Source organism: Tachypleus tridentatus, chromosome 7 (assembly GCF_004210375.1).
Source record: "Tachypleus tridentatus isolate NWPU-2018 chromosome 7, ASM421037v1, whole genome shotgun sequence".
Lineage (NCBI taxonomy): Eukaryota > Metazoa > Arthropoda > Merostomata > Xiphosura > Limulidae > Tachypleus > Tachypleus tridentatus.
The window spans coordinates 132,118,830-132,134,481 of record NC_134831.1 but is presented as its reverse complement, the minus strand read 5'-3'; the positions used below and the strand labels follow the sequence as shown (position 1 = coordinate 132,134,481).

At 37.0% G+C, this 15,652-nt stretch overlaps 1 protein-coding gene and 1 long non-coding RNA gene across 4 annotated transcripts in view; one reads left to right on the top strand and one right to left on the bottom strand.

Annotated features, from left to right (window-relative positions):
• The window catches only part of LOC143256622 (homeobox protein ARX-like), a 104,433-nt gene that overhangs the window by 69,662 nt on the left and 19,119 nt on the right, over positions 1–15,652 (bottom strand). The window contains exon 1 of one of the 2 annotated variants that reach the window (XM_076514060.1): positions 13,469–13,733. The exons of the other annotated variant lie outside the window; for it this stretch is intronic. The gene's annotated coding sequence lies outside the window, so the exon portion shown is untranslated. Of the gene's footprint in view, positions 1–13,468; positions 13,734–15,652 lie in introns of those variants that run through there. 2 annotated transcript variants of the gene reach the window in all.
• LOC143256623 (uncharacterized) overlaps positions 6,976–15,652 on the top strand; it is an 80,398-nt gene continuing 71,721 nt past the window's right edge. For both annotated transcript variants that reach the window (XR_013031425.1, XR_013031426.1), the window contains exon 1: positions 6,976–7,788. This is a non-coding gene — a long non-coding RNA (uncharacterized LOC143256623). The remainder of the gene's footprint in view (positions 7,789–15,652) is intronic.

Below are 15,652 nucleotides of genomic sequence, written 5' to 3'. Positions count from 1 at the left end.
ACAGACTAACACTAACTATCAAGAGGACTTCTTTACGTAACACTACACCTCTACCTAACGCTAGCTATTAAAGGGACTTTTTATGTAGCACTACACCTCTACCTAACACTAGCTATTATTAAGGGGACTTTTTTATGTAGCATTACTTCACTGCCTAACGCTAGCATTAAAGGGACTTTTTATGTAGCACTACACCCCTGCTTAACACTAACTATTAAGGGGACGTTTTTATATAGCACTACACCACTGCCTAACACCAGCTATTAAGGGTATTTTTTTATATTGCACTACATCACTTCTTAAATGGCCTGGCATGGCCAAGCGCGTAAGGCGTGCGATTCGTAATCTGAGGGTCGCGGGTTCGCGCCCGCGTCGCGCTAAACATGCTCGCCCTCCCAGTCGTGGGGGTGTATAATGTGACGGTCAATCCCACTATTTGTTGGTAAAAGAGTAGCCCAAGAGTTGGCGGTGGGTGGTGATGACTAGCTGCCTTTCCTCTAGTCTTACACTGCTAAATTAGGGACGGCTAGCACAGATAGCCCTCGAGTAGCTTTGTGCGAAATTCCAAAACAAACAAACACTTCTTAACACAAGTAATCAATAGAACTTCTTTATGCAGCACGACACTACTGGCTAACACTACCTATCAAAGGAGGACAGTGCACTAACCTTTCCACAAATGTAGTATTTCTAGGCTTGAAAGGACATAATAAAGCTACCTTATTTTTTTTTTCGTTCAAAAAACTTTCAGGGCAAAGCTTTATATTTTTAAAAGGAATTCCTAAATTTGCCCTTTCCGTTGTGTTGAAGGAAGATTTTAGGTCTTAAATGAGAAATGCTTCCTTTATTCTCAATTCCTGCTCACCAGAAACTTAAAATAATTTTTGGACAAACAGTTAAATCTAAGACATACTATTAAACACTGGGTTGTTACCATTAATTATCACATACTTTAGAAAAACAGAATAAATTTGAAAGTCTCAAATATATTTTCTCAACATTTTATTCTTTGTTTTATATACATATATAATAAATGTAGAGACGAAAGTAACAATTAGAAGAAAGTGTTTGCGTTAAGTTTTGCAGAAAAAGTTCCAGTTTTAGAAGTTATAAAAACGGGAAAAGTGTAATTTGGGTAAAAAGTTAGATTACGAAGTTCAGTTATTATAAAGAAGCGAGCAATAATATTAACAAATTCATAAGAAATCGAAAGAACAATAGAATAGCGAAAATATTTAAAATGGCATAAAAAGGTAATTGGTATAAATAAAAAAACACTTTCTAAAGTGATGAAAATATGAACTATATAGAATATATATATAGAATCTACATTATAGAATACATATACATAGAATATATATTATAAAATACATATATATAGGATTTATATTGTAGAACATATACATAGAATATATATTATAAAATACATATATATAGGATTTATATTATAAAACATATATATATAGAATCTATATTATAGAATACATATATATGTATAGAATCTATATTATATAATATATATATAACCTGTATTATATAATATATATATAATATGTATTATAAAATATATATAGAATCTATATTATGGAGAATATACAAAAGGTTTTACACAGAAAAATGTCCCACAAAAAATTTAGCCCTCCTACTTCACGAGTGGCACAGCAGCATGTCTGCGGACTTTCAACGCTGAAAATCAGGTTTTTATACTCGCGATATACAGAGCGTTTTAACGTCTAATCGCATGGCTAGAATGTGTGTGTGTGTTTTCTTATAGCAAAGCTATATCGGGCTATCTGCTGAGCCCACCTAGGACAATCGAACCCCTGATTTTAGCGTTGTAAATTCGTAGACTTATAGTTGTACCATCATGGGACGACTACAATGATAAACAAAAGGTCTGGGTAGTTAGAAGAAAAATGAATACCAAAGGAAATGATACGTCACCAGTGATTATATATTCATTTGAAACACTGTGACAGAGAATAAGTTACGAGGAAAATAAAGGAAAGTTAGAGGTATTTTTTATAAACCCGAAAACTGCATTTAACACGTTAAACAGGGAGAAGTTATTTGATAAAACGGGGAAAATAAAGATAATAGGAATAATGATAATCAAAGGAAATATATATGTGTGAACGAACAATAAACAGTGCTTAAAGAAAAAAGTGAAAGAGTACGTTTATATAGAAACATTTCCAAGTAGTAGATACTATCATTAGGTCTTGTTACAGACTCTAACAGTTATTAAGTATATTGAAAAAATGAAAGTTTGTTAAAATCTGCCCTGCTTGAAGAGTAATAGACATTTCACTCTCGGCCCGGCATGGCCAGGTGGGTTAAGGCATTCAACTCGTAATCCGAGGTTCGCGGCTTCGAATCCCCGTCACATCAAACATGCTTGCTCTTTTAGCCGTGAGGGCGTTATAATGTGACGGTCAATCCTACTATTCGTTGGTGAAAGAGTAGCTCAAGAGTTGCCGGTGGGTGGTGATGACTAGCTGCCTTCTCTCTCGTCTTACACTGCTAAGTTAGGAACGGCTAGCGCAGATAGCCCTGGTGTAGCTTCGGGCGAAATTCAAAACAAACCGTATAAATGAATAGTTTATTCCAAAATTATATGTTTTAATTTATTTATATTTTATTTTTCGAAAAATAATTTTATTCTATAGATCAGATTATTTAAAATATTTGTATGAACTTTCGAACATGACTTTCGCGCCCCCTGCGGATTGCCCTCGCGAACCCTAATTTGATAAACGTTGGTTTAAGCAAGTCATTATCGTTTATCTTTCTTTTTTAGCATTTGCACTTTTTACCTCCTTTGTCTACAGAGTGCTTTACCCATTTGCTAGAAGGAAATAAAACAAAGGAAGAAATCTTTACGTCATAAACACTTCCGCTATTTCTCTCAAGAGTTAATTATCCCCCGTCTCATTTTTACATTGTATATGAAACGTATACTTCCTGACTTAATAACATACACGAGCGCGCAAACTTATTGTTTCTCACTCGCCAGTTACAGTTGTTCCTTTCTTTTAAATCTCAATTTGCTTAAGCATTTTAGCAGATCTACAACTTGTAAATGTACAGGTACACATCTTTACAACCCATGCTGCTATGTCCGGTCATACTGTATCTGACGGCTGTACACCTTGTCAATAGCCCTGCTATGTAGTTGACACTCTTCCCTTATCTTTCCATAATCCATCTAAAGTACAAGAACGTAGGTTTCTCAGAGCTCGTTTCAATAGTATTATAGCACAGAAATCCATAACGTTGCTTAGTTGATTTAACCAGTATATCTTCATATAGAATAGCATGAATAACCCTTTTATTCTTAAGCCGCTTGAAATACACCACCCGTGAATGAACATGTCGTGAAAACAACTTTTAATCACGTGATTTGTGTAGTTTTCAAACACGGAGGTACTTCTTGATTATTTTGACCACTGTGGAGAAACTTGAATGGTTTTTGCTGCTGACCTTTGCGTTCGTTACCTTTTACGTACTAGAAGACGCTGCACTTTGTTTAACACGACTTGTTGTACGCCTTTTTCTGGAAAGTCCTGATACCCCAAGTTATTCCATATTCTTCTTTTTTTTCAAAGCCATCTCAAAGTGCAAATCTCCTTACCTGACACATCTAAATGAAATTAGTGTATGAATATTTTACGTCGGAAAAGGCTGTTACGTATTCTTCCAAATACCGATAATTTGCGGGTGACATCACACTTGCTACAAAATGTTAAGCAGTATCAAATGTAGTAGTGATACATTCCGTTTAAATGCGACAAATGTCGACTGTGGTTATCATGTTGTTTCTTGATTTACATACCAAGAATTGTTATAGTATAACGTACTTAACACGTTGTATTAGTTTAAAATAGCTTGCAAGTAACCATAATTATTACATCAAGGCAAACTGCAAAAAATTAAAAGTCAGTTTTATCAAATTTTTGCATATTTTCTACATTAGTTTAATGATGCATTGTTAACAATTTAAATAAGAAAACAGTCGCATTTTTTATCACCAGAAAGGAAATTGATATAAAAAACGAAGAAGCGCACTATTTAAAGAAGAATAGGCCTAGCAATCTGAGGGTCGCGGGTTCGAATCCCGGTCGCACCAAACATGCTCGCCATATCAGCCGTGGGGACGTTATAATGTGACGGGCAATCCCACTATTCGTTGGTGAAAGAGTAGCCCAGGAGTTGGTGGTGGGTAGTGACAACTATTTGCCTTTCTTCTAGTCTTACACTGCTAAATTAGGGACGGCTAGCGCAGATAGGCCTCGTGTAGCATTTCACGAAATTCAAAACAAACAAAGAATACTTAAGAATAAATGTGTTTAACATCAAGAAATTCAAAGAGGCGTTAATCAACACGAATGACGGAACAAGACGTTTCCAAAAACAACTGGTAAATTCAAATATCAAACCAGCCATGCTTCTTTTTGAAGCCATCCAAGCATTTTAACGTAACAAATCATTAAATATAATTATATTGTGTATGATATTTTGCCCCATTTTCACACGTTAACAATTATAAATGCATTGTTAATTTTTTTTTCAAACGCCAGAATATAGTTTGTTTGTTTTGAATTTCGCGCAAAGCTACTCGAGGGCTATCTGTGCTAGCCGTCCCTAATTTAGCAGTGTAAGACTAGAGGGAAGGCAACTAGTCATCACCACCCACCGCCAACTCTTGGGTTACTCTTTTACCAACTAATAGTGGGATTGACCGTCACATTATAACGTCCCCACGGCTGAAAGGGCGAGCATGTTTGGCGCGATGGGGATGCGAACCCGCGACCCTCGGATTACGAGTCACACGCTTTAACCCACCTGATGGATTCATAGTCGAACCAGTGTAGCCATTAAACCACGTTAAATGTTCCACTTAGTGAGAATTGCGTCTACGTGAGGTAGTCGAACACTTTAACGCGCTTGGCCATGCCGGGCCACACCAGAATATAGTGTATGATATCTGGCACTTGAATGGCTTCTTTATGCAATAATTGTTCTAAATTTTTATTTTATGATCAGCGGAAATACTATTAAATGTTTATAATAGTTTTTTATCTTAAAATAAGATCAACACTTAGATAAAAAACATTTGTCAGTACAATTCCAACTATCAAATACTTTTTTATCTTCCTGTATAGTTTGACTACGTAAATATTGACTTATTTTGTTGCTTATATACTAAACGAGGTGCAATTTGTTCATTTTAACAGCTCCTAGTGGCTTATGATAAGACCGATGGCTGATAGCGCTGAGAATTGGGTTTTGATTCCTGTAGTACCAGTGCACAGATAGTTTTGTGCGTTGTTTTGCGTTTAAATAAAATTTTATTTACTTATCTATTTGCAATTTATTAGTGAAACTTCATGGGAAATAGCAACTATATGCAAATAATGTAAACTGGATGTATTATTATGCTCTTTTAATTTCAATACGTGCAGTCAATCCTGAGAGTCCATGAACTATCAGGCCCGGCATGGCCAAGTGTGTTAAGGCGTTCGTCTTGTAATCCGAGGGTCGCGGGTTTCAATCCCGGTCGCATCAAACATACTCGCCTTTTCAACCGTGGGAGCGTTATTATTTGGGGTCAATCCCACTATTGTTTGGTAAAATAGTCCAAGAGTTGGCGGTGGGTGGTGATGACTAGCTACCTTCTCTCTAGTTTTACACTGCTAAATTAAGGACGGCTAGCGCAGATAGCCCTCGAGTAGCTTTGCGCGAAATTCAAAAACAAACCATAAAATAACTTTATTTCCTATTGGGTTGCCCGATCCGTTGCAGGTGCATGCCAGTTTTTATATAAATAAATCCGTGGATAGATCTTTGAGGGTCCCTAAAATATTTTTGATACCTACATAAGGGCTACAGTTTGAAAATTTCTAAATTTAGAATTTGTTTATTATTTTGAGTGAGTTTGTTTTTTAATTTTGCGAAAGGCTGCACGAAGATTATCTGCGCTAGCCGTCCCTAATTTATTAGTTTAAGACTAGAGGGAAGGTAGTTATTCATCACCACCCATTGCCAGCTCTTGGGCTACTCTTTTACCAACGAATAGTGGGATTGACCGTCACATATAACGCCTCTACGGACGAAAGGGCAAGCATGTTTGGTGCAACGGTAACTCGCGACTGTCCGAGTAGGGGTCGAACGGTCTTACCACCTGGCTATGTCGGACATGTGCAATTTATATAAATCATAACCTTCAGGATTGTCGAGCCATTTTACGTCCTTGCAAGAAATGATGGTCAACTTCTAAGACACACAAAACATTAATGTAAGAATATGGTTGGATGGGAGTTTCGAATGACATTAGCTCATTTTTAAGTGTGGTGTTAAATCTTAGTTACAAGCAAAAGTACCCGTCCCCAGTGACGAGACAAGTTAAAGTTAATCTGTTAACTTAACATTTTTAGTGGACTTTAAAAAGGTTAATTGTGTTGCGCTCTTGGTTTCATTCGGAACCAAAAATAACTATGGAGCATTTCAGTCATGTTAAGAGTCGCTCGACAATGGCATACAGTAAATATACATTTTTATTATTTTAGTTACGTCACATTTTGAACCGCGAATGATAGTATGGTTAGTTCTTAGGATATTCTACTTTCGAAATGAAATTTGGCATCAACACTATTCACGACTGTTCTCCCGTCATTTCAAAAGTGAATGTTGAGCTTTGTATGCGTGCACAGCTTTTCAAACTGGAGACAGACGAACGATTGAACAGACACCACGGTTCACTATATACATACATATATATATATGTTTCAGATAAAAAGTACACCAACGCAATGCAGTAACGACTTGTTTTTAGCAGTTTCTGTGTACGTGATTGTGCGGATATTTTATCTATGGGGTTCATATACACACGCAACTGTAATGATTCACTTAGGAAAAGAAAGTACAAACATCAAAACCTGTTGCTAGTGCAGAGAAGGTGCGACACGTGAAGGTCGCACTCATGCTGAAACTCAACCGGCTAGTTTTTAAATCATGAAGCCTAATATTAACCTAATCAGGGTATCTTTCGTACAATGTCTAGTGTAGAACTGAGATTACACGTGAACAAACTTCGGCGCTAACATCGTACGAATGTGAGCTTTACTATCCTAGAACGAACCAAAAATGAAATTCGCTTCATATTCATACATAGCATGACGACTATTGGCTTGAGAATTGGTAATTAACGTGGTTCACATTTCTGTAATGTGGTGTATCAATTTTCATTATGAGTGTTTAGGAACAGATAAACCCGCATGATAAACATAGAGCTACTGCTCTATTTAACCACCATAACCCACTCCCCGAAAAAAAAACAAGGTAATTTATCTCAACAGTAAATACTAATAAAATAAACAAATTCGTTCTTATTTTCATGTGAATGAAGAAGGATGTATTATCTAAAGTGACTCGTGACTATTTTGAAAATCGTGACTGGAAATATACATGAGAGATAAAAAAAAAAAAGAAAATAATTTTTGGCTAACTGCACCGCAGTCTATGAATTTAGTTAGCTGTGCATTGAAGCACGAGCTTTGCGGTCATTGTGTCGTTTATGAGACAGACAAGTGGAGTGTGGTTGACGTACTAACTTCCAGTGAAGGTGATCAGAGAATGCACTCGATTGGTGTTGTGCATTTTAAGTATTGAATGTTTGAGAATGACCACCATTCGCTTGGACCAGGCGACGCCAGCACTTGCTCAAGGCAGAGAACTAATGGGCCTGGGCACCCCGGGAGACCTGTTATTGTTTTTCATGCTAATATGGTAAGTCTTTCTCTGCTGTTACATTGGATGGTATATCAAGTTTAATTAGCTAGCTTCAAGGGCCACGCTCGTGTAACTTGATAATTTACCTGTTAATATCGCATGAAAGTTAGAATCACCTGAAGACGACCTTACAGCTACTTAAATTATTCTTCACTTCTGATTCTAAACCACATGCTTTCAAATGTAAACTAACCCTAATTTACATTATCTTAATGTGCATAAATTATTTAACACACATTACTAATCTGTCTTTTCTTGCCAGCGTGAGCATTATTGGACAAAACCATTACCAAAGGTCAAAGGTTAAAAATAGTTCACTGTTTTTTGTTTTTTTTTTTATATTAGCTTTGTTTATTGCGTCCTACACTGAAACGATCACTATGGTAAAAGTCAAATGCATTTTGTAAATTTCCTGGTTAATATAACTACGATTCCAACCGCTAGGATTTCAGGTATAATTAAAAAAGAAGATATAATTAGATAGTGATAATGTCTAGCTACCCAAGCCCAAGTTACTTCACAAATTTCAAAATGTGGACTTTGTAAATGTTTATTGTTTCAGTAACATTCAAAAGAATTTTGTCATGTTCTAACTCCTAAATACAACTTTCAACCATCCTCGAGACGTAAAATGGGTATGTTAAAGTTAACGTTAAGCTTTCTGTATTCAGAGACGTTTAATATATTTATGTCGCAGTGCTATTACGCTGTATGTCAATATAAAATAAGTCAGTATTAAAGTGGTCACTTTGCCAAAAAACAAACAGAAACTGCTTTAGATATGAACTTTTATTATTTTGATGTCTCTTTTCTTTCAGCGAAGTGAATGTGTTAAAATATGTGTTGAATTAAACATTAAATGTTTGGTTACTGGTCGGTTTTGGTGAAATAAAATAGTTACATATTTTATGTGTAAGAGGCAGTTACCCCCCAGTGGCACAGCGGCATGTTTGCGGACTTACAACGTTAGAAACCGGGTGTCGATACCCGTGGTGGGCAGAACACAAATAACACATTGTGTAGCTTTGTGTTTAACTTCAAACAAACAAATTAAGAGGAAGTTAAAATAATCAAATAGTTTTAAGCTGGATTTAGAAAAGGTTTATTTTCCCGATGAGAGAACGGTAAGTCTACGGATTTACAGCGCTAAAATCATGGGTTCACTTCCCCCTCAGTGGATACAGTAGATAGCCCGATGTGGCACTACTATGAAAAACATACTTGCAGAGAAATGGTTTATCAAATTTGAGTTAAGCCTATTTGCACTCGCCTTTATGTTAGGCCTAAATGTATTCGCTATAAAGTTAATGCAGTGCTCTTTCAGCTATCTTAACATGTATCAAACAAAGTGATCTATTATTACAATTAGCATTATAATTTAACGGAAAATGGTTACAGGTAACCGACAATAGTAACTGGTTTTTATTCTCTTTTCCAAACAAAAGGTCACCAAAGAACACAAAATTGACAGTGCTTATTGGACAACGTGACGATTGAATGACGTATTTGACTTCACTATAATCACTTAGAATTTTCACTGTACCCATCGGTCCTTCACTGCAAGGCATCAGTCATATACTAATTACAGAAACCAAGGAATCCAAGCAGGGGTTGGTAAATAGGTCTCATTAGTGAACCTCTCCCGTCAAAAAGAAAATAGGATGCCGTTTTCTTTCCCTCCCTCCCTCCACCTCTTAACTACCGTATTTTATCTTGAAGTGTCCAACGTTATTGATTTGAAAGCAGTCTTTGTGAACCTCTCTAGATGTATTTAAATAACAGAATAAAACAGCCTTTTTTTCAGAACTATATGTCATGTAGCTTTTTTGGTTTATTTGTTTGAAAATTGTGCCGCCCCTTGATGGTTCAGCGGTACTTCAGTTAGCTTATAATGCTAAGAATGGGATACTTGCAGTGGGCAGAACACAGATCGTATATTTTGTAGCCTTTATTTAACAACAAACAAGTAAAGAGAGTTTTTTTTTTTTGTCTGTAATATACTTTTTCTGATGAGCATGTACAACTATACGTGTCCTCGTTAATTTCTGATAAGACATATGTGTTAAAATACTTGGTCATTGTTCAGTTGATCTATTTATTCTCTTGGTTCAAGAGGTTTCTGAGAATTATCACCCTTCGTCAATTTTGTCTGATGAAGCTTTATTAGAAGCAACATAAATAACCAGCAATTGCAACTACAGGATAAACTCAGAAATTTCAAATACATATTTTAAAACAGCATTACATTACTCTTCGAAGCGAAAGGCGACATATGAAAGTATTTGTGGTCAGGTAATATGAACATTGAAAGCTGTTTTAGATGGAAGAATTTAATAGTAAGTTTTATGGCAATCACACAGAAGATACAGAATTTTACGATACCTCCTTAGGCGGCCAATACTATTTGCAGAGTACGATTAGAAGAAACCTAGAAAGAAACCTAGAAATGTAGGACAGACGTCACCACATTATATACGGAAGCGAACGTGTCTTAAGATCCGCCACATAATTAGCACTTGTAGAAAAAATTTTGTTTCGTGATAACGAGAAACCCCTTGAACCTGAAGATGACCGAAGAAAGTCGAAACGTTGTTCTCTGCTTTATTAGTAAAAGGTGTTGTTTATTTGTTGTTAAACGCAATGCTGTATAATAAGCTACCTGTGAAGTGCCCATCATGAGTTTCGAAACACAACTTTTAGCGTTATAAGCCTCCAGATTTACCATTGAGCCACTGGAGATATTCCCAAAAGAAATCCAGGTTCTATTATAATAATTTGAAGCTGGATTAATTCTATATCGGTTATCCGTGCGAAGTTGCCACACTTAATTATGAACTGATAGGGAGGGGGGAAGACAGCAGTCAATAGCATACACCATCAAACTCTCGAACTACTGTGATTGAATTGTGGAATTTGACTGTCACCTTTCTAACGCATCCATGGCACCAAAGTACAGATACAGATTTCTTTTACGCTATAGGATGAAAACCAAGTTACCCAGCATGGCCAGGTGGTTAACGCACACGACTTGTAATCCGAGGGTCGCTGGTTCGAATTCCCGTCACTCTAAACATGCTCGCCCTTTCAGCCTTGAAGGTGTTATAATGTGCGGCCAATCACACTATTTGTTGATAAAAGAGTAGCCCAATAGTTGGCGGTGGATGGTGATGAAGAGGTCTTCTAGCACCTGACCCTCCTGGGTATAAAAATTTCCAACATACCCAAATACCCATAAAGAAAAAGCGAAGCGAAGGAAACTATGAACTTTGGGATTCAGAGTGCGATACGTTAACACGCGGCAACGACCGGCCCATAGTGTTGGATAGCATGAAAACATATTCAGAGAATTAACACAAACCTAACTAAGGACAGCAATTGTACCACATAGTAATTTATCTCACTCTGTCAAATATTATGATATCATACAATGGATTAGGGTATTTTTTCTTATGAAAAACGTCCAAAAGATGTCTTGAAAGTGTTCAAGTAATCCATCTTGCTTGCAGCTAAAAATAAAGTTTGTTCTTGTCGAAAACTTGCTTTAATGATGATGTTGAGTAATAAAACAATAATTCGCGGACTTTGGACTCCTATAAGATAGACTATTACGTCACAAACTCTCTGTTCTCACGGTAACTCAGCGGTAAGTCTAAGGACTCGTAACGCTAAAAATCCGGTTTCGATACCAGCGGCAAGAAAAGCAGAGATAGTCAGTTGTGTAGTTTTGTTAATCGTTTATGCTATAGTTGCACAAGTTATTGCCTTACAAACATCAGTGATTTAATAAAGTAATCAAAACGTTGCACCAGGTAATGTGTTGATCCTTCCTAACTGCGCCCTTTCAGCCATAGGGACCTTATAATGTGACAGTTAATCCCATTATTCGTTGGTAAAAGAATAGCCCAAGAGTTGGCGGTGGGTGGTGATGAGTAGCTGCCATCCCTCTAGTCTTACACTGCTAAATTAGGGACGGCTAGTGCAGATAGCCCTCGAGTAGCTTTGCACGAAATTAAAATAACAAACAAACTTTTCTAATTGATATGATCTCAGCACAGAAACACAAACCGCTTACTCAATTCTGCGACATTTACCCCGAAAGTTAGGATGTTGTATAAACACCGTACTGGAAATGATAACCCATAAACGTGGGAAGACAAGTCGTCAGTGAAAACGTTTTATCTTCAGCTTATCTTGTCTTTTCATATTTTGGACTCAAAGATACGTTCACTTCATTGTTTCGTGGCTGTTCACAACTTTTCATCAAGCCACAGATGAATACGTTAAGTTTCTATTTTGTAATTAAGTATTTATCATTACTCCTTTAAGTATTGTTTGTACTTTTATAAATACATTGCTATTCTTACTTAACTTATAATACATTGACTTGTTACACGAACATGAATACGCCTGCAGTAGAAATGAGTATATATTTGACTCAAATTGTAGTGCATTGACTTGTTATACGAACATGAATACGTCTGAAGCAGAGATGAGTATATATTTGACTCAAATTGTAGTGCATTGACTTGTTATACGAACGTCAATACGCTTGCAGGAGAAATGAGTATATCTTGCACTCAAATTGTAGTGCATTGACTTGTTATACGAACGTCAATACGCCTGTAGTAGAAATCAGTATATCTTGCACTCAAATTGTAGTGCATTGACTTGTTATACGAACGTCAATACGCCTGCAGTAGAAATGAGTACATCTTGCACTCAAATTGTTGTGCATTGACTTGTTACACGAACATGAATACGCCTGCAGTAGAAATGAGTATATATTTGACTCAAATTGTAGTGCATTGACTTGTTACAGAGACGTGAGTGTGCCTTCAGTGGAAGTTAAAAATGTATTAAGGTTCCATATAGGTGGTTCTGTCATTCTATGTATATATCTTTATGGTACGGGTCTTCTCTTTGTAAATTACATAGACATCTAATTTGCAAGTCACTTAACTTTTAGGCCAAGTGGGGGGAAACTTTATGGCCTCTTGAAACAGTTTACGTCCTGCTGTTTTGGAAATTTAGAAATTCGCGGTGTCTTTGCATAAATCAAACATATACCTTTTTTTCAGTATTTCATCAATGGGACTCCTTGCTTGTGGATTAATTAACAAAGGTAATCCGACCTTATAGTGATGCACGAAAGAATGGGCTTCTAATTTTTCTAGGCCCTCAAAATTATTGGTCGTAACAAGGAGTTTCGCTTTACTGGTCAGGCTAGAATGTCCAATTTCGCCCCCAACGAAGCTGCCAGCACAGCCATACTGTAAACGATTCATTCACGTGGCTAGTTTTCCGTGATGAATGAACACTTATAAAGCTGTGTTCTCTACAAGCTAAGCTATTCGTTGACGTTATTCAAGTCATTTACCATCAATCCGGCCATCGACGGGACGGCGGCAAGAAAAAAAAACCAATAAAAAACGTGCAGATGCACGAGAAACGAGCAAGCTGGCATAATGCCAAGCCAGTTCAATTACAAATGACGCTGTAAATATTTGCTGCAGGCCTAAATACCCAAAGATTGAATTGAATGACGAGAAAAAGGTTAATTACTGGCTTGAAATAACGAACATTTTCTTTGGAACCTAGCTACTTAATTGAAAATAAAAACTGGTACCGTCATAATGTAACAACAGTAACTCGTAGATCATCAAAAATAAAAACTTACGATCTGTTTGTTTCGTACAGCGTGATGACGGCTTATTTCCACATGGTCCACTGGAAGGCTCAGCGGTAAGCAATTAACTCATTGCGTTCTTTTACGTTAAAAACAAACATTAAATAACACGATAGTTGTACGACTCAAACATTTCACAGTCTTGCCAACTACTGAAATAAGAACATTACAACGTTGTGATAACTTAATAAACGATGTTAAAACATAATCTTGTTTGAAAGATCTGAAAAAATAACACGGATAGAGTAAAAACACAAGCGAAGCTTTTCCTGTATCTGTCTCAACTTAGAAACAGTTCATTTTGAAATCGCAACTGAAGTACAGTTACTTTTCTAGAAGCTGATACAGTTTCTTTTTTTTTTTTTTTTTGCAGGGGCTCGATTCCTCTCTGTGGACTCGGCAGCTAGACCAATTTGGATTTGCTATAAGAAAAACACACAAAAACACTTTTTTTTTGTGTGTGAATTTTCTGGCCTTCAAATTTAATCCTGGCCCCTAGGCCCGGCATGGCCAAGCGCGTTAAGGCGTGTTCTCGTAATCTGAGGGTCGCGGGTTCGCATCCCCATCGCGCCAAACATGCTCGCCCTTTCAGCCGTGGGGGCGTTATAATGTCACGGTCAATCCCATTATTCATTGGTAAAAGAGTAGCCCAAGAGTTAGCGGTGGGTGGTGATGACTAGCTGCCTTCCCTCTAGTCTTACACTGCTAAATTAGGGACGGCTAGCACAGATAGCCCTCGAGTAGCTTTGTGCGAAATTCAAAACAAAAACAAAACAAAATTTCTGCCCTTCAGTGTCGCAGTGGCACATCTGCGGATTTACGACGTTTGGAACCGGGTTTCGATAATCTTGATGCGAAGCGCACAGATAGCCTATTGTGTAGCTTTGTTTTCAAACAACAAATACGAGCAGTGCATAAAGAGATTGAAAAGGTTTTTGCTTCTCAACAGAAGCTCTTCCTCAACAGTTATGTTAAAAGTCGTCCTTTATAAACAGTTTCAGAAACATATTTAAGGTTATTTTAACATTCAACTATGTAAGAGTAGGAAAATTTACAATTAATAAGCCACGTGGAAATCTGTGAAAATAATAAGTTACAGTATTTCTTAATGTACAAGTAGCTGACTGATACGTTTGTTTGAACACACGTTATGAATTATATGAATTAAGGACAATAAATACGCCACCTTGTTTGTCAAAGCTGCGTTAGTAATGAGTTGTTTATCCTAATAAAGTGGACAAAATTGTAATTTATCAATCGAGTGCTTCTAATAACCCTTTAAAAGTTGCAAGAATCTCTACGTAAGTATGAATACAAGTAACAATACAGTGCTATGTCACATGATATGGAAAAAAGTATAAAACATTGAGTATTGAAAATACGTCCTGAGTATGACATGAAGGAAGTTGGAACAATGGACGTGTGGAAGGCGTTGACGGTTTCAATAAGGATTTTAAAAACGTCAATTTTAATTATTTACCGAATTTCAACCTTTGGTTATTTGTTTGTGAACGCAGCTATTAATTTTTTTTGGGGAAAGTGTGTTTGTTTGTTTGCTATTAAGCACAAAGCCACATAAAGGGCTCTCTGTGCTCTGCTCACCACGGGTATCGAAGTGATGTTTCTAGCAGTGTAAGTCCGCATACTTGTTCTAAACTATTCATACGTTGTTCAAATAATTAATTTTTGTTAAAACATTTCTAAAAAGTAAAAACCATTTCCTCTTCCAGTCTTACTCTGGATTATCTAAATTATTACATAACATTTTAAATGGCTTATTTGTTTGTGGTTACGCACAAAGCTGCACAATGGGCTAACTGTGCTCCGCCAACTACTGGTACCAATGTCCAGTTTATAGCGTCGTAAGTCCGTATAGATACCGTTGTGGAACTGGGGGACTGACTTTTTTGTTTTGTTTGTTTTGGAATTTCGCACAAAGCTACTCGAGGGCTATCTGTGCTAGCCGTCCCTAATTTAGCAGTGTAAGACTAGAGGGAAGGCAGCTAGTCATCACCACCCACCGCCAACTCTTGGGCTACTCTTTTACCAACGAATAGTGGGATTGACCGTCACATTATATACCCCCACGGTTGGGAGGGCGAGCATGTTTAGCGCGACGCGGGCGCGAACCCGCGACCCTCGGATTATGAGTCGCACGCCTTACGCGCTTGGCCA